This window comes from Microcaecilia unicolor, chromosome 2, assembly GCF_901765095.1.
Source record: "Microcaecilia unicolor chromosome 2, aMicUni1.1, whole genome shotgun sequence".
Classification (NCBI taxonomy): domain Eukaryota; kingdom Metazoa; phylum Chordata; class Amphibia; order Gymnophiona; family Siphonopidae; genus Microcaecilia; species Microcaecilia unicolor.
Window position 1 is genome coordinate 235132637 of NC_044032.1, and position 19234 is coordinate 235151870.

The 19234-nt window shown below is 44.1% G+C and overlaps 1 protein-coding gene across 4 annotated transcripts in view; it reads left to right on the forward strand.

Annotated features, from left to right (window-relative positions):
* SPATA6L (spermatogenesis associated 6 like) overlaps positions 1-19234 on the forward strand; it is a 201760-nt gene that overhangs the window by 139029 nt on the left and 43497 nt on the right. Inside the window, exon 11 of one of the 4 annotated variants that reach the window (XR_003941029.1) lies at positions 8568-8682. The exons of the other annotated variants lie outside the window; for them this stretch is intronic. The gene's annotated coding sequence lies outside the window, so the exon portion shown is untranslated. The remainder of the gene's footprint in view (positions 1-8567; positions 8683-19234) is intronic. 4 annotated transcript variants of the gene reach the window in all.

The following is a 19234-nucleotide window of genomic DNA, read 5'->3' on the forward strand; positions in this document are numbered from 1 at the left end:
CTGTTGCGCCCTACCCCTCTGGTACCGGCGGTGCTTGCGCCTCCGGTACCGTTGAGCGTGGCGCCGGCTGGTCCATCGCCCGAGGTGAGGTCACCGGCGTCGGTGCCGCATGCGGTACCGACTGCCGTCGCCTCCCAGGAGGGCTCCCCGACTACGTCGGCGGAGGGAGCTTCGCCGATGCGGGCGAGGGAGTCTACCTCTCGACGCCCCCATCGTGGACGTGGCTCCACGGAGTCGAGTTGGGCGCAGTTGCAGACACAGGTTCGTGAACTTGTGTCTGACACCGAGGGTGAGGCCTCGTGGGAGGAAGAGGAAGACATCAGGTATTTCTCTGACGAGGAGTCTGAAGGTCTTCCCTCTGATCCCACTCCCTCTCCTGAAAGGCAGCTTTCTCCTCCTGAGAGTCTGTCTTTCGCTTCCTTTGTCCGGGAGATGTCTACGGCCATCCCCTTCCCGGTGGTTGTGGAGGACGAGCCCAGGGCTGAAATGTTTGAGCTCCTGGACTATCCTTCTCCACCTAAGGAAGCGTCCACAGTACCCATGCACCATGTCCTTAAGAAGACATTGCTGGCGAACTGGACAAAACCTCTAACTAATCCCCACATTCCCAAGAAGATCGAGTCCCAGTACCGGATCCATGGGGACCCAGAGCTGATGCGCACCCAGTTGCCTCATGACTCTGGAGTTGTGGATTTGGCCCTAAAGAAGGCTAAGAGTTCTAGGGAGCATGCTTCGGCGCCCCCGGGCAAAGACTCTAGAACCTTAGACTCCTTTGGGAAGAAGGCCTACCATTCTTCTATGCTCGTGGCCAAAATCCAGTCTTACCAGCTCTACACGAGCATACACATGCGGAAAAGTGCTGACCACGGATGCGTCTCTCCTGGGCTGGGGAGCTCATGTCGATGGGCTTCACACCCAAGGAAGCTGGTCCCTCCAGGAACGCGATCTGCAGATCAATCTTCTGGAGCTGCGAGCGATCTGGAACGCTCTGAAGGCTTTCAGAGATCGGCTGTCCCACCAAATTATCCAAATTCAGACAGACAACCAGGTTGCCATGTATTACATCAACAAGCAGGGGGGCACCGGATCTCGCCCCCTGTGTCAGGAAGCCGTCAGCATGTGGCTCTGGGCTCGCCGTCACGGCATGGTGCTCCAAGCCACATACCTGGCAGGCGTAAACAACAGTCTGGCCGACAGGTTGAGCAGGATTATGCAACCTCACGAGTGGTCGCTCAATTCTCGTGTAGTGCGACAGATCTTCCAGGTGTGGGGCACCCCCTTGGTGGATCTCTTCACATCTCGAGCCAACCACAAAGTCCCTCAGTTCTGTTCCAGGCTTCAGGCCCACGGCAGACTGGCATCGGATGCCTTCCTCCTGGACTGGGGGGAGGGTCTGCTGTATGCTTATCCTCCCATACCTCTGGTGGGGAAGACTTTGTTGAAACTCAAGCAAGACCGAGGCACCATGATTCTGATTGCTCCTTTTTGGCCGCGTCAGATCTGGTTCCCTCTTCTTCTGGAGTTGTCCTCCGAAGAACCGTGGAGATTGGAGTGTTTTCCGAACCTCATCACACAGGACGAAGGGGCGCTTCTGCATCCCAGCCTCCGGTCCCTGGCTCTCACGGCCTGGATGTTGAGAGCGTAGATTTTGCCTCTTTGGGTCTGTCAGAGGGTGTCTCCCGTATCTTGCTTGCTTCCAGGAAAGATTCCACTAAGAGGAGTTATTTCTTTCTGTGGAGGAGGTTTGCCGTCTGGTGTGACAGCAAGGCCCTAGATCCTCGCTCTTGTCCTACACAGACCCTGCTTGAATACCTTCTGCACTTGTCTGAGTCGGGTCTTAAGACCAACTCTGTAAGGGTTCACCTTAGTGCAATCAGTGCATACCATTACCGTGTGGAAGGTAAGCCGATCTCAGGACAGCCTTTAGTTGTTCGCTTCATGAGAGGTTTGCTTTTGTCAAAGCCCCCTGTCAAGCCTCCTACAGTGTCATGGGATCTCAATGTCGTTCTCACCCAGCTGATGAAACCTCCTTTTGAGCCACTGAACTCCTGCCATCTGAAGTACTTGACCTGGAAGGTCATTTTCTTGGTGGCAGTTACTTCAGCTCGTAGAGTCAGTGAGCTTCAGGCCCTGGTAGCCCAGGCCCCTTACACCAAATTTCATCATAACAGAGTAGTCCTCCGCACTCACCCTAAGTTCTTGCCAAAGGTTGTGTCGGAGTTCCATCTGAACCAGTCAATTGTCTTGCCAACATTTTTTCCCCGTCCTCATTCCTGCCCTGCTGAACGTCAGCTGCACACATTGGACTGCAAGAGAGCATTGGCCTTCTATTTGGAGCGGACACAGCCCAACAGACAGTCCGCCCAATTGTTTGTTTCTTTTGATCCCAATAGGAGGGGAGTGGCTGTAGGAAAACGCACCATATCCAATTGGCTAGCAGATTGCATTTCCTTCACTTACGCCCAGGCTGGGCTGGCTCTTGAGGGTCATGTCACGGCTCATAATGTTAGAGCCATGGCAGCGTCGGTAGCCCACTTGAAGTCAGCCACTATTGAAGAGATCTGCAAGGCTGCGACGTGGTCATCTGTCCACACATTCACATCCCATTACTGCCTGCAGCAGGATACCCGACGCGACAGTCGGTTCGGGCAGTCAGTACTTCAGAACCTGTTTGGGCTTTAGGATCCAACTCCACCCCCTGAGGGCCCTGTTGTTCTGTTCCAGGCTGCACTCTCAGTTAGTTGGTAAATTTTTTAGGTCAATCTCAGTTATGTCCTCGCCGTTGCGAGGCCCAATTGACCATGGTTGTTGTTTTGAGTGAGCCTGGGGGCTAGGGATACCCCATCAGTGAGAACAAGCAGCCTGCTTGTCCTCGGAGAAAGCGAATGCTACATACCTGTAGAAGGTATTCTCCGAGGACAGCAGGCTGATTGTTCTCACAAAACCCGCCCGCCTCCCCTTTGGAGTTGTGTCTTCCCTGGTCTTTGTCTTGCTACATATGAGACTGGCCGGCACAAGCCGGTTTCGGGCGGGAAGACGGCCGCGCATAAGCGATGCGCATCGGCGCGCGAGGGCTAGCAAAGGACTTTGCTAGTGAAGATTCCGATTGGAGGGGCTGCCGTGGACGTCACCCATCAGTGTGAACAATCAGCCTGCTGTCCTCGGAGAATACCTTCTACAGGTATGTAGCATTCGCTCTGTCCGCTGTGGGTCTTTTTTTAGTCTCTGCCTCCATCTACTATTTCTTTTCTCTCTTCCTTTCCTTTCTTCTCTTCTTGCCCTTCATCAATCTTTGGTACTGAGCTTTCACATTCAGTTTTCATTTTTTCTGCCTCTTCTCAAATCTATCTAGTTTTCCATTTCTTCCATTTCTTCCCCCTCCATCCATATGCAGCATCTCCTTCCTCTCTTCCCTTTCCCCTCTTCCATCCATTTGCAGTATTTCCTCCCTCTTCTCTTCCCTTCTATCCATATGCAGCAACTACTCCCTCTCTCCCCCTTCCCCTCCCTTCTATTCATGTGCAGCATCTGCTCCCTCACTCTTCCTTCCCCTCCATCCATGTGCATCACCTCCTCCCTCTCTTTTCCCTTTCTCGACATCCATTTACATCATTTCTTCCCTCTCCTAACACTTCCATCCATGTACAGAGTTTCCCCTTCTGTCTTTTCTTCCTTTCTATTCATGTGCAGCATTGCCCCTCTGTGTTCCTGTCCCTCTGCCCCTTCCCTGTTTGGCATCTCTTTGCTGTTTCTTTGTCCTCCTCTTGGCAAGCTTCTCCCTTCATTCTTCGTTCCCCCGCTCTCCCTACCTAGGATCAGCTTCTGTCTCTTTCTGTTTCTGTCCCCTGACCCCTGCCCCCCCCCCCCATGATCTGGCATCTCTCTCTCCCTCCCACAACGGTCTGGTCTCTCTCCCCCTCACTAATCCCCCCCACCACCACCACCACATTGCAGGTCTGCCATCTCTCCATACCTCCCTCTCTCCCTAAGCCTGCACTCCTCCAACTTTGCTGGCACTGATTAAGCCAAGCTTCTTCTGGCTGCTCCCCAGTGCCTTTCCTCTGCCACATCCCGCCCACAGGCAATAGAAGTTGTGACAGAGGAACGGCCCCTGGGGCCAGCTGGAGGCAGCCTGGCTTAATAGTTGCTAGTGAAGATAGATAGGTTGGAGGACTGCAGGGAGCAAGTAGGGAGAGATGCCAGACCCATGGGGGGGGGGGGGGGGGGGGAGAGAGAAGCAAAGGAAAGGGAAGCGAAAGATGCCCAACAGTAAGAGCAAAACTTCAGTGCTATTCAGGTCAAGGCTCTAGTAAGGTCAACCCCCAAGCCAGTGGTTCCCAAACCTGGTCTTGGAGGCACCCCAGACAGTCAGGTTATCAGTATATCCATATTGATGATTCATGAGATAGATTTGCGTACAGTGGAGGCAGTGCATGCAGATCTGTTATGAATATTTATTGTGGGTATCCTTAAAACCTGACTGGCTAGGGTGCCTCCAGGACCAAGTTTGGGAAACACTGCCCCAAGCTGTGAAGATAGACATTAAATAGTACAGGGGACAGTAGAGAACCCTGGAGTACTCCGTAGGGATTACTCCATCTGTTTGAGTCTCAGTGCAGTTGAGGCCTATGAGCACCACACAGAGGGTTAACTCATCTTTCTATAGCCCTTAGTTGTTTTGTTTTATGCAGGGGTTGCTCCTATTGAAGCTTTCCACTATGTCTTGAGACTTTAATGTGGTACAGACCCAACTGGTGAAAGCACTTTCTGAGCCACTAAATTCCCGTAAACGTAAATATCCAATCTGGAAATTTTTTTATTTTTGGCAGCAGTCATATCAGTGTGCAGAGTTACTGAGCTCCAGGCCTTAGTGACTAATTTACCCTGCATGAGGTTTTTCAGCAGTAAGGTAGTTCTGCTCACACATCCTACCTAAGATGGTGTAGGATTCCCAGTTTAACCAGCTATCCCACCAACATTTCTCTCCAAGTCTTATGCCCATGATTGTGAATGTGCCTTGTACACATTGGATTGCAGAAGCCCTCCTAATTATTTATTTCTTTATACCCCAACAAGACTTGTACCATCATCAGCAAGCTCATGCTATCCAGTTGACTACCAAATTGCATCTGCTTTGCTTGTGCCTAGACAGGCATGAACCTGTCAAGACTCAGAGGGGGTCAAGATTCAAAGCAATTTAAGAAGTCAGAATAGGCTTCTGGCCACTTAAATTGTATTCAGCGGGCCACCCACCAATATGAGGCGGCACTTAACCGAGCAGTACTGCTGAATATTGGCACTAATTGGCCAAACTGAAACCAGGCAGGAGAGGGGCATTACAGTGATGGAATTGGGGTGGAGCCAGCAGTTATGCAGGTAACAGCGATATTCAGTGCCACTGTCTGCATAGCTAACCGGGCAAATAGGACTGCATAAAAAGTCCTTTCTTTTCTTGTTTAGCTATCCAGGTAAAGAATATCAGCCAGTTTCCAGATAACTTCTGGGTAACAGCCCGAGGGGATTCTGGTGCCCCCTCCCTTCTCCCCCTCCTGTCACTTCCTAAAGACAAGAGGCGCAGGGCCGGCCCTAGGGTTTTTAGCGCCCTCCTGCAGTCTATTAGTCAACACCCCTACCCATACAGGGGCAGGATCACAATGGCTCTGCCCCCACAGTAGACACACCCCTTTTACCAGCCATGGCATCATTGAAAATGTTACACCAGTATAGAAGAAAAATAACTTAGCACAGAGACCAGGAATTAGGAGAACAGACAGTCTTACCAACTCTGAAAAACAATGTGTTATCAAAATTTCAGAATCTAACAAACAGATCCCTATTCAGACACTTGGCCTTGCAGTCACACATGTAGAACAGAGATAGCCCCTCTTCAAATTCTTCAAAAATTAACCTGAAATCCTAAGAAGTTAGACTCTTCATGCAGCACAATAGCCTTCCCATCCAGCACAGCTTAGGATCTAGCTAGGGTAGACTTAATCAGCATAAACTAACATATTCTACAATCTGAGTTAGACAGACTAACAGGAGTTACTGAAGTGGGAATGAGAGATAGGAGATTGGTGATGGTTAGGAATTGAAAGCAGGCATCTAGCCCTCCTGTCCTCTGAGTTGCTGTGTTGGGGGGGGGGGGTGGAAAAGGGTGGGTCAGGTGTAGCACTAAACAGCAGTCTCTGACAAAACAAGGGTCCAGGCTCTGCTGTGCTGTCTCTGAGCCCTCTCTGGGCTGGATTCCAGCTCCTGGTTTCACTCTCAATCCCAATGTGTTGAAGGGGTGGCTGCAGAGAATACTATGCTGCTGCTTAGCTCCTGAGCTCAGCCAGGCATAGTGAATGTCTGTGCTGGAGCCTCCTCAGGCTTTCCTTCTTGCCCTGAAGCCGCTTGTCACCGGGGAGGGGGGGGGGGGGGCTGAGCTCCCACAAGTTATTTCGGAGTCAGATTCAGTTGTAGCAGTGACATCCTCTGACAAACACAAGGAGGGGGGGGGGGGGGGGGCTGAGCTCCCACAAGTTATTTCGGAGCCAGATTCAGTTGGAGCAGTGACATCCTCTGACAAACACAAGGAGGATATTTCTCTGCTTGGAAGGGGGGAGGGGACGGGACGCTTTGGAGCCAGACTGAGATGAGCTGCAGAGATTAGATACTGAAAAACAAAAGCCTCAGCAGAGCTTGCTTGCTTGCAAAGCGGCGCCCTTGAAGGCAGGCGCCCCCCTGCAGTGCTTACCCTGCTTACCGGATTGGACCGGCCCTGAAGAGGAGCCCCCCACTAGACCCCTCCTTCCTTAGTATCGTGAGGCTTCCACTAGAGGTCACAGCAGCCATTTTAAGGCCAGTGCCATGACAGTTAGGAGCGAGTGGGTATCACTCTTACCCTTACGACCCTCTAGACCCACCAGGGCTATCAAAGGTAGACCGATGGGGGCTACAGGGGGTCTGTCATGAGCTCTTGTCTTCGGAGGGGAGGGAGCGGGTTCAGGGTTGGGGGACGGGCCTCAGAGGGAGTGAGGGCACCTGTTTCTCCTTATACAAATCCCAGCCAACAATTCATTTGGAACCTGCATAACTGTCACATACGAGTCCTAGCTTGGAACTGAATAAGATTTGGCAGCCAGCACACACTGGTTTGGTCCCAGATATTCAATGCCAGTGCCTGGACATGGCCCACAATGACTATCACGGCCTAATTCTCTCTGTGGCAGTCAGTGTTTAAAAAAACACTGACCGCTGCCAGCTAAATATTGACCAGATAATGTTATATCCATAGTAGCATCAGTGTCCCATCTGATGTCAAACTTTATGGAAGAGATTTGCAAAGCTGCAACCTGAACTTCTATCCACATCTTACCTCCTAGGGTGCATTATCTTTCACTTCAGATTACTTTCAGTTAAAAAAAAAAGGTAAAAATAACCATAATGCTTGTTGCCAATAAAAACAAATTAGTGCCCATTAGCACCCTCTGTTTTTCTATTACTCTTTTCTTTTGTTAAAGGCTGTCTGTATCTAGGGATTCCTATCTGTGAGGACACTCTATCTTGCTTGTTTTTGAAGAAAACAAAGTTGCTTACTTGGAACAGATGTCTTCTGAAGACAACAGGATATAAATATTCTCAGTACTCATCCACCTCCCTAGAAGCGGAATTGCTTAAATTCCACCTAGTATGACTTTGGTGGCAATGCAGGAATACCAACATATAGGCACCTATCTAAAGTTTTAGAGGCTAGTTTATTTATTTATTTATGACACTTATACCCCACATTAGCCCGAAGTAGACTCAAGTTCAGTGTGGCTTACAAACAAATAATAAAGTGAATAAAACATAATACTTTACAGAATATAACACAAATTACAGTAACTTCAAGAAGCAAATTAATACATGTGCAGTAAATAAGCAAGGATTTAGACTATCTCAAGGACAAACAAATAATTAAGGGTGGATAGGTGAGAGCATAATTAGGCAGGACTAGATGGGAAATGAGATTAAGAAAAGGGTGTGGGTAAAATTCAAATAGAGTTCTTTGTATTCAGAAAGGCCAGAGTGAAGAAATGTGTTTTTAAAAGACTTCTAAAAGTTAGGTAATCATCTGTAAACTTGATTGATTAAGGAAGAGAATTCCAAATTTTGGTGCCTTGATAGGACAAATCAGCAGAGTGAATTGTTTTATATATCACATTCTTACAGATAGGGAAATGTAAGACTAGATATTCTCTAAATGATGAAACAGCATTATGAGGGGGTAGCTCAATAAGATTATTTATATATCATGGGGCTTGACCAAATAGGATGTGGTGAATAAAAACGCATAATTTGAAAGATATTCTATCTCTTATTGGTAACCAATGTAGCTCATATAAAAGAGGAGTGGCTTTGGCAAAGCGAGGATATCTACATATAAGACGAGCAGCAGCATTTTGAGCTGTTTGTAATTTTTTGAGAAGACCACCTTTAAGTCCAGTATAGATGGAATTGCAATAGTCGAATTTGGTGATGACAAGAAATTGATCTAAAGTATGAAAGATAGATTTAGAGAAAAATGGCCTCAATCTCTTTAGCTTCCAAAGTGAGTGAAAGACACTGGAGGTCAACTTAGAGACGATGAATTGTGACTCCCAAGATTTTCATTGAGGGCTTTCTGTCCTGCTATTATCAGAGAACACCTGTTTGCAGGTAAGTGACTTTGTTTATGTATACCAGTATTTCTCCACCACTTTGTTGGGGCACATTGATGTGTCACCAAGAGCTTGGAGGTTTGTCACCAAAAATTTGACACCATACTTGTGCTTTCCTTAACAACCATGTGTGTGGCAGGTTGGAGAGTGTTGATAACTTAGGTGCTTGAAATCTCCATATCTAGTCCTTACTTCTGCCACCAGCCCCAAATGGAATTGTAGTCCACCACTCTTTGTCCTCCTCATAGTCACCAACATTGCTTCTGTATTATTGTAAGCAGCAATTAAATGATATATAGGAAATGGATGGGGGAGTTAAAAAATGTGTTCTACTGTGAATTGTAGTGTTCCGTGTGTCATGCAGGTGACCTGAAGTGAACAATGTGTGTCAGGTATGTCACACAGAAGAAAGATTGAGAACCATTGATCTATACCCATGTTATACATAAGCATACTAAAAGATCCTTTTACTAAGGCATGCTAACAATTAGCACACACCAAATGGTAAGACACCCATAGGAATATAATGGGTGCCTTATCATTTAGTGCGTGCGAATCGTATTCACATGCTAAATCTGTTAGCATGTGTTAGTAACAGGATCCCTTAGTCTCGCATTCATATCCATCATTCATGCTCACCTATGATTTCTTCTAAATCTTATAAATAAAAATGTTATTGAAAAAGCAAAGATAATTCTGTTGTCATTGACAAGAAATGTACTGTTCATAACTCCTTATTTGTTACTTTGGAAAACTAACACAAGATGTAAAAAACTGAGCACTACAGGAAAGGGCACTACACCAAATATATCATACAAATGAAAACCTATACTAAAAGTAACATTAAAAAACAAAAATTAAAGTTACATTTTGCTCGCTTCTAGTGGTATAAATATTAAGGATATGCAGTCAGAAAATTTTGTTTTGTGTCACTTCCCATGTTATTTACAGGAATGTTTGTTTTGTTCAGAGTTTTCTGAGCACTTTTTTTGTTACAGAAGCTATGTCATCAAAAGTGAACATTCTTTCCTGATACTGTGTGCATGCATGCATACAGTATTCACGATTGCGTTCAGCAAATAGTGCACACTCTTTACAAAAAAGTGTGCAATCTTTCAAATGAGTTACACTATTGGGGCAAATGAAAAGACATAACATTTTGTGTTTTTTCTGCTCATTTTAATTTTCTAGTGACATATTGCACATCCATAATACATACAATATGGGAGCTGCTAGGTCCTCCTCAGCATCTGTTGATGGTAGGGAGATCTTTTTTTCAATTCTGAGGTTTGCAATCTTTTTGCAAACTAGTTATTTATTTATTTATTTATTTGTTGCATTTGTATCCCACATTTTCCCACCTTTTTGCAGGCTCAATGTGGCTTACAGTATGCCGTAGTGGCGATCGCCATTTCCGGATATGCAGTCCAAGAACTAATATGCGATGGTAAAACTTACAGAAAAGAAGGGGAAATGTGAAAGAATTCTCCATAGACTAAACAGAATTCAGGAAGTAGAAAGCAAGACACTAGAAAGCACATTCAGCAAAATTGTGAGGTCGACAGAGAACACGACCTAAAATTCAGCAGTTATGTTGGTGAATTGTTGTGCATCTCTGAGGGTGAGAGAACAAATTGCTCTCACCAAATCTTGCTGAGTATTTTCACATGGTGACCCTCAGTAAGGTGACTACTACAATTCAAGTATGACAGGAGGAAAAAAAAAGAAATAATCATACTGGCCACACATCACTCAAGATAAAAAGGTGCTCACATGTAGATTAAGTACTGAATAGTACAGACACTGCAGGTAGAGATAACATCCCTGCTGTAGGTATAGGCCATGATAAACTTGTTCATAGACCCACTGCAGCAAGAGATAGACCACAAAAGTTCATGAAAAAATTGAGGACTAACTACAATTATGCATTCCCCTGCAGATAAAGAGGAAGTAATATTCTGCTGCTTTTCTATTTAAATTGAGAGAATATATAGAGTCTTCCAAAATTGCTTACCAGTAAGCAATCTCTGTACAAAGCAGGATTAATTAGATACACAAGTGGATGATATAATCTGACAGCTCTGGGATGAAGACAGCTCACCTAGAGCTCAGTAATAGTTTAAAGTTCTGAGCATGCACAGCCCTTCCTGCATGCAATAGTTTCCTCAGTCTTCTGTTAGGTTAAAAATGGAATTGTGTACTAGATTAATTCTGCTATTTAGGGTAAGCAACTTTTGCCTTCTCTGTCAATAAGCAGGATTGAATCAGGCATACAATAGTCTTGACTGAATGTACTAACTCTGATTGAACACTGGTCCAGGTAGTATTATGAAGTGACAGTATAACAGAGTGAATACCAAGTAGCTGCTCTCTAGTGAAGTGGATTTCAAGAGAGCTACAATAGCAGCAGTGGTTCTGATTTGATGTTGCTTGACTCTGTTGAGAAAGGAAATGGCCAGGCTGATTGAAACAGAACTGAATAAAAAGACACTAGGAAATTAGTTAGTGTACACTTTTCCATAGGAGTACCAAGTCTGTTATAGTAGAAGGAGACAAAGATGTATATAAATTCTGATGGACTGTTCTTTTTGAGGCAGTAAGCAAGAGCTGATTGCAGTCAAGAGTATAGATGATCTTCTTTTGCTTGTGCTTATGCCTTCCTTCTTCCTCTCCCTTCTCTTCCTACTGGTCACTAATCCACCAGGTTTGGGGGGTTTTGAGCTATGGTTTCTAATTTTCCTGGGATATTCTAACCTCCTCTATTTTCAGGGCTGTATACTGGTTCTTCAGTTCTTTTTCTTCCCCTCTGCTGGAGATCCTTGATGCTCCAAGAGGCATCTATAGATATACTTGATGTCATGGATGCTTCGCAGCCTTGCCATCTCCTCTCTCAGTTTCTCCACTTCTTTATTGAGAGATTCAACCTGCAGACATCACACATGGAATGAGTCTCTTGCCTTGGATCAGACTTTATCTGGTTAGAAGCTGTAACAGGGCAACAGCAGCAGCTTTGGTGACGTGGAGGTGCTTTTTCGATATGACGTCTAAGTCCGACTTTGGATGTTTTGCAAAAAACTTTCCAAATCTGAATAGGAAAGGAGGTAATTTTCAAAAAAGAAAAATGTCTATCTTTTGTTTTCAAAAATAGAAGGTTTTGTGATTTGGACGTTTTGTTTTTTTGGTCCATTTTCAAACAAAAAATGTCCAAGTGCAAAACACACAAAATCAAGCCATTGGGATATAGGATGAGCCAGCATTTTTAGTAGACTGGTTCCCCAGACATCCCAGGAAAGCAATAGGGCAGCCTAGGGGGCACTGTAGTGAATTTCATAAAATGCACTCAGGTACACATCTCACCATTGCTCCTTTATCTTGTCTGTTGAGCCCCCCAAAACCCACTACCCCCAACTGAATGCCACTACCATAGCCCTTACGGGTGAAGGGTGCACCTATATATGGGTACAGTGGGTTTCTGGTGAGTTTTGGAGGTCTCACAGTTTCCTCCACAAGTGTAACAGGTAGAGGGAAGTAGAAGCCTGGGTCCACCTGTCTGCAGTGCACTGCACCACTACTAGACTACTCCAGGGACCTGCATGCTATTCTAATGGACCTGAGTATAACATCTGAGGTTGGCATTGAGGCTGGCAAGTAATGTTTTGAATCACATTTTTGAGGGGTGGGAGGGGTTGGCGACCACTGATGGAATAAGGGGAGGTCATCCCTGATTCCCTTCAGTGGTCATTTGGTTATTTAGGGCACCTTTTTGTGTCTTATTCATTATAAAACCAGGTCTAGCTCAAAACGTCTTAGTTTTAGTCCTGGACATTTTTGTTTTGTTCTATTATGGCTGATAAACGTCCAAGTGTCAGGAACGCCCAGATCCCATCCTTAACACACCCCTGACACACCCCCTTGTGATTTAAACGTACTTCTGACGGACTCATAAAAAACGTCTAGAAATTGGTTTTGGAAATACCAATTTGGACGTTTTTGTGAGAAAAACGTCCAGATGCAGATTGGTGCCACTTTTTAGATGTTTTTCTCTTTTAAAAATGAGCCCAATAGTGTTTCCTAGACATACTTCAGTTGTATGAGGTTTTGCATCTATTGAAAGAAGAGAGAAAAATACCTACCAAAATCCTTACCTTTCTCTCAGCTGTTCAGTAAGTCAGAAGAAGCTGCTAGCCTCTTTTATGTGAAATTAACTGCCTCTTCTGATTCCTTGTATGTAGTGTTTTAATTTCCCCCTCTTGGACCTCTTTCTGACTCCAGATCACACGGGGGACTAAAGATACCTATTTTACCTAACAGGTTCTGTATGGTTTCTCCAACCTCCATTGTCACCCAATCACAAGGAGGTCTGCTCTGGGTTTGCATTAGGGGCTGTAATCGAATTCTAATTCCCATAACTACTGCTTTCTGTCTTCCTGGATCTAGGTATACTCTGGGCCATTTATGTTCCCAGATAATGCCTAATAAAAATCTGTCTAAGTTTCTCCAGAGACTGAGTGTATGTAATCTGCCTTGTAAACTAAATGTAAGGTAAAGAGAAGATAGAATAAAGACAGAGATAGATTTGAATAAATAGATACATTTTATTTCTTACCCAAAGACAAGTCTTCAAGTTGGTACAAGTACAGACATCAGACTTTAATCAGGTACATTCAGCAGAGAGATTCTGAGTACAACCGGACAGAGCTTCGCCCTCTGAGAAGACTCCCAGTTAAGGCACATTTTCCCCTCTTTTATACACAACCTCTCCATAGAAGTCAATGGTGGGAAACCTAGCTCTCAATTTCTGAGATGATACGTTCCCACGCGGGCTTATCAGTATGTTTTGGGAACAAGTTCTTTTTTCACATCTCATTTCTGAGACACCTGTTCCCTGTTGCAATAGTTTTCACATACTTTTCACACCATCTTAAGAACTCTGTAATAGGCTCCATTTTGTTCATCTGAGCCATCCCTTTTGTTTTTGTTTTCCCCAGTACAGGAGCTGAATTTGAATTAAAAATTGTACCAATTTGTAGCAGGACTCATTATTCAGAACCGCTTTTTACAGATTCTCAAATATTAAATCATGTACTTGTTATTTGGCCTAGTCAGTACTTCTTTAGTTATTTTAGCTGTTAAAGGTATGTAAATTGACCCATCACTATTCCAGTGGATGGATCCCAAGCGGGGACACATATTAACTTACAGGAAAAGCAAGTCCTTGCGCAGCCAGTCATAGATTTTTAAACCTGGCTGGTATTTTTACAGCCTGGGTCCTAAAATCTGGCCTTCCCACCCTTCCGGTGGGCATCCAGTGAGGGTCTCTTGCTGTACTATAATTATACATTCCCCACTTGTCACCCCCTCTGAGGAGGGGTGACACAAAGCTCGTCAAGCTCGTCATCATCCATTCCAGAAGGTGGCAAGCTATCAAACGAGAGGGGGAGTTTTGCTCTTATGGATTGCTAGCAGATATTATGCCAGACAGAAAACTTCATTCTTAGGTGGTATATTTCTGGGCATATGGAATTCCCTTTATATTACCCAACCCCTTGGGCCTTAATCTTGATGTTACCCCTCTTGAGGCGTACTCAAACCTGTAGTGATAGAGGTTTTATGAATGGGACAAAACCATGAGTTCATCTACAAACTCTCATGAAGTATAGGTCATACTAATACTTTCAGGTCTTTCTATGACTTCTATTGTATCTGTTGCATAGTACATAGGGAGATAATCTAATGTATGTATCTCAGTGGTCTTGGGAAGGAATAGTGGTTTTGATTAAGCATTGTTATGGGCTCAAGAAATATATGGTTAGTACTCTGATTGCAGGCTGTTTTAGGTTGTAGGAATTCAGAATCCTTAAACAAGTATGAGGTTGTCTTATACAGCAAAAAGGGTCAATCCTAGGAAAATTTATATTAACAAAGGTCATGCATGGATTTTGACATATGCATAATGACCTGGAAGTATGGGAAGCAATTTATATACTCATTACCCCACTTGGAGCTTAGTCAAACCTACAAAAAGACATGCAACGTAAGTAAGCCTACACCAGAGTTAAACAATTGCATAACTGGTTGATACTCGTATCTGAGCAATATCAACTTCCATTCAAATTACATAAACAGAAATAACAGGGAAATTCTTAGAAAAACAATTAGAACAATAAAGAACAATAAAGAAAATAATAGAAAAATAAAAATAAAACCTTTTCAATATCTAGACAGGATTACTGCTAAAATAAAACAAAATATGAATCTATAATGTCCATAAACAGCAACAGTAGTTCTCAAATTAAGTATCAGTTCTAAAGTCTCTTTCATCGATCATGGTTGAGGCGGTGGAAGCGCTGAAGAATCTGGACGGAGATCTAACAGGGCTGGGTTTTCAGGCTGGCCTGCTGAAGGAAGTGGCTGGTCTTGAGATGGTTGGGGGATCTAACATCATTTGGGCCTGGATAGATCTTGAAGACGTACTTGTGGTGTACAAATTGGGATCTTTCCATGTCTTTATTCTAGGCATGCAGCATCATAAACAGTTCATCAAGAGTCAGAGGTTGTCAAAGGAATATGCAACATGACTGTATGCCTGAATGATACATTGCTATATCTTAGTGGGCACAGTCAGGGTGAATTGAATAGACATGAAAGTCAATGTAAACATTGGGGTTCAATAATGAAAAGCCAATTTACATAAATAGCAATAGTATATATGAAATTGTATCTACAAAAAAACAATTAGAATTTAGAGATGATGGTAAATGTTCAATTATTGATGTATGGAGGGCAATGCGTTGCAATTTATCGCCAATAGATATGGAATCTTCACCTACGATGACTACCATTCACCAAGGGTTGAGCCCTCAGCTGCAGGAGGCCAGTAGGACTTACGAGCTAGATGATTCAGAAGGAAAGGTAGAGGCCAAAGCTTCTTGCAACTCCAGTAAGTGGAGAGCCTGTCTCTTTCGCTCGTGGACCAATTGATGCATCTGTTGAAACTCACGCTCAACAATGTCTCGTATCTCACGCCGGGTAATGTTGGGGTCTGTGCATCTGTCTTTTAATTTAGCGATTCTTTGCTGCAACATAGCCTTCAGATCAGATACATTATTGGGTAGTTCTTCTTTGCTAGCAGTCGTCTCCTCGGTGAGGGACGTCAACGGAATTCCTGTATCCATCTGAGGAAAGGCAAAACTTAAACAGACCAGTAGTGCAATTTATGTGGTTAAGTTATTGAAAGAAGTCAGAATGCTAGGGGCCAGGAAAGAGGCTTGGTAAGAAACAAAGCATCGAAAATGAAAAATTATAAAAAATCCCCCCAAAAAAAAAAAAATATATAAAAATAAAAATAAAACAAAATATTATACATCTGAATTGCAGCAAGGCGTATTCAGACGGCAATGCAAGAAAAAGGTTCCTCGAAAAAGACAAATGGAAGAAAAACATTAAAAAGTGCAGCCACTTGATTGACCTTCACATAGAGTTTAAGTAACCCTTTTCAGTCAGTCAAAGAAGTAGAGAGAAGCATATCGCTTTAAGACAAAGCCACCATGTGGTAAGAGTTAGTTGAAGCAAGGTGTTAGTTAAATACACAAAGCATAAATTCCAGGACCGCTGCACACAAATAGTTTATACCAGTTTTTCTCACAATCACTCACAGTGAAAGACAGAGAGATAGAAAGAGCAATAGTTGGCATTCCAGGGGTTATTGTGATAACCTGTTTTAAATAGAAAGGAATCAGAAAGTGGAATGCATAATTTTCCTTATTTATGTCTGAAAGCTTTACCAATTCTCAATTCAAGAATACTACAAAATCTATGATCAGCGCAAAATGTTCCCCCAAATGGCCAGTTCAAGGGAATATTTCTCGCATTTATTCCATAAAACGGATAATGGTTATTAAATATTGCTTCTTTCTTAGACAAGGAAATAATGAAAAGCTTTCAGATATCACACATACCATAGAGAGATTTCAAAAATGAAGGCTTTATATTCATGAAAAAACTAAAGAAGTGATTGTCACATCAATTTAAACAGCGTAACAGTTAAAGCAGAAAACATTTTAACAATGAGCAATACACAGCTTTTATTTAAAAGGGATCCCGTATAGAGTAAAATGGCATAAATAAGTCAGTAAAGGTATATATATATATATATATAAACATAAAATGAATATCCTCTGGGGATCGCTCATCCCTGCAGTTGATAAGAACTCCCCAGGGAAGGTATGCATAGAAACAAATAAATAACTTGCTGACTCAGTTAGGTCATTTGTATGGTACCATAAATATACACATGCAATTAAACCAAGAGAAATATAAAATAAAAACATGTCACCTGTAATAGAAACAGAAACATCACACCAACACATATACAGATAAATGGTTTCTGGATACCAAATGAGGAGCTGAGTAGTATGAGTGACTGAGAGCAACAAAATCAAATCGGGTTTGGGGTAACGCCTAGTCATTATGGGGTGGGTAATATTGATCCCTAAATCTGTGGTCACTGCGGACGGTGTTGATCCGGGTTCCATAAAGGGAATGACTGCCGTTCAGGGGGATTTTGACGGACCTGCGATTTTCTAAATCTATATGGCTGTGTCTGAAGACATTCAGCAGCATAATGACCATATTGTTGGCAGCGATAACAGAGCACATCAGGATAGCGATCAGGGCTAGGCCGGGAACGGTAGTCTCGTTGTCGCCTAGTATCCTCAAGAGGGCCCCTTGGGGGACCTCGTTGGGGTAGAGAGCGACGACCCCGTTCTTCTGGGTAATCAATTCTACGGTCTGGGCGGTAGGGCCGATTTCGGCCATTATTGTCATAGCGTTGGTCAGCATACATAACAATAACAGGGGGAGAAGTGTCAGGAGTATTGGTATCAGGGTCAGAGCTCCTAGAGGCTCTTTTCTCTTTGAGATCTTCAGTCTGCAGCACTTCCAAGTTAGTGTGTACTGTCTTACGATGTTGGGCTTCATTTTGCTTGCTTTTAATGAGTCGTCTGCAATGATGAAGGATGTGTTCACGAATTTTAGGCCATTTTTCCAGGTGGAGACCCACGGTGTTCTCCAACTTAAGTTTAATTTCTGAAGGTAAGGTTCCCTTCAGTAAATGGTAGAATACTGGGAGGGCATTATCAGAGTCAAATTTTTCCTCTGTTTCTTCCTTATATAGGTCTTGGAGTCTGAGTAAATAAGCCTCAATAGGCTCTGAATCCATTTCCCATCTTTGGGAAGTGATAACTGAAAAGTCTTTAAGGGTTGGATACATGGTCCGGATTTCCTGAAATATTTTTGTCTGAATTTCAGTCAAAGGGTTACCATCATATTGGGTATCTGTAACAAATTTTGCATAGCCCGATTGAGTGAATATGTCAGTGACACTAGCGTGTGGGGTTCTGCCCAGGAGCGCTTTCATGTCGCCGACTGACAGAGTGGTCCCCAGGGTTATGTCTTGCAATTTCTTTAACCATCGATTACCTCCCTGTGCAATATCTGGGAGCTGTAGTATGAGGCTGTTCAATTCAACCGCTGAAAGTGGAGTATATTCCGTATGAGGGACACCTCCGGACATTTTATTCAACAGGGGAAAAAGTTTCACTGATTTAAGGAGATCAATCGAGGTGGTTGGGGGAAACTGATTCTCATACTTTTTCCAAACTTGGAGACCTTGAATTAGGTAGAGGGTCGTTTTCTGATCCCAATGGGGGTCAGGGTGGTCATAAATTAGATCTCTTACAAGTGAAAGTTTGTCAGAACGTAAGGATCCTTCACGCGGGAAGAGGGCGGACTGGGGCTGGAGCGCCTCAGACCATCCTGCAAGCTTGTCAATCCATGGTTGAACATAATGCCATGAATTCTCATGTAATGCCACATATTGAGCAGGTGTGCTAGGTGGATCAGATAGGATAGGTTCTGTACTGGTATTTAGGGCGGGCAAAACTGTAGGATGATGGGGACTATCAATGACTGTAAGGCAGCGGTTAGATCCCTCATTAGTAAAATAACTTTGAGGGTGGCGTTGTCTGGTATGATGAGAAATAAGATCATGTTGTTGAGGAAAATCAGATTTTGGTGCAACAGATACCACGGTGTCTGGGGTATCAGGGCGCGGTTGTGTTGTCAGGGACTTGCGTAAGGAACGAAGTCCCTCTGAAACAAACGCGAGGCCATCTCCCATACTAGCCAATGCGTGACCGTATTGTTCTTCCGAGGGGACTGGGGTATTAGGTAACGTAAAACGAGGTGAATCGTCTGCAAGGGAAGGGATTACTTCACTATCTGAAAAAGGGGAGAAATGGAACATCGGAGGAGGCTCGTTTCGAATATCCTCTATGTCCGATTTTGTGGGGAGTTGTTGTTTTAAAACTTCCCATGCTTCGTCTAATGGGGAGAGTCTAACCTTCGGTCGCTCCTTATTAGCTGGTTTGGCTGGGAGTACCAAGGGACGCATTGGCCGTGCACCTAACGTGTCCCATCTAGGGTTCACTGGAGCAGGGGGCGGTTTAATGAAACCCCGATCATAGAGTTCCTGACAAATAGCCCGTGTT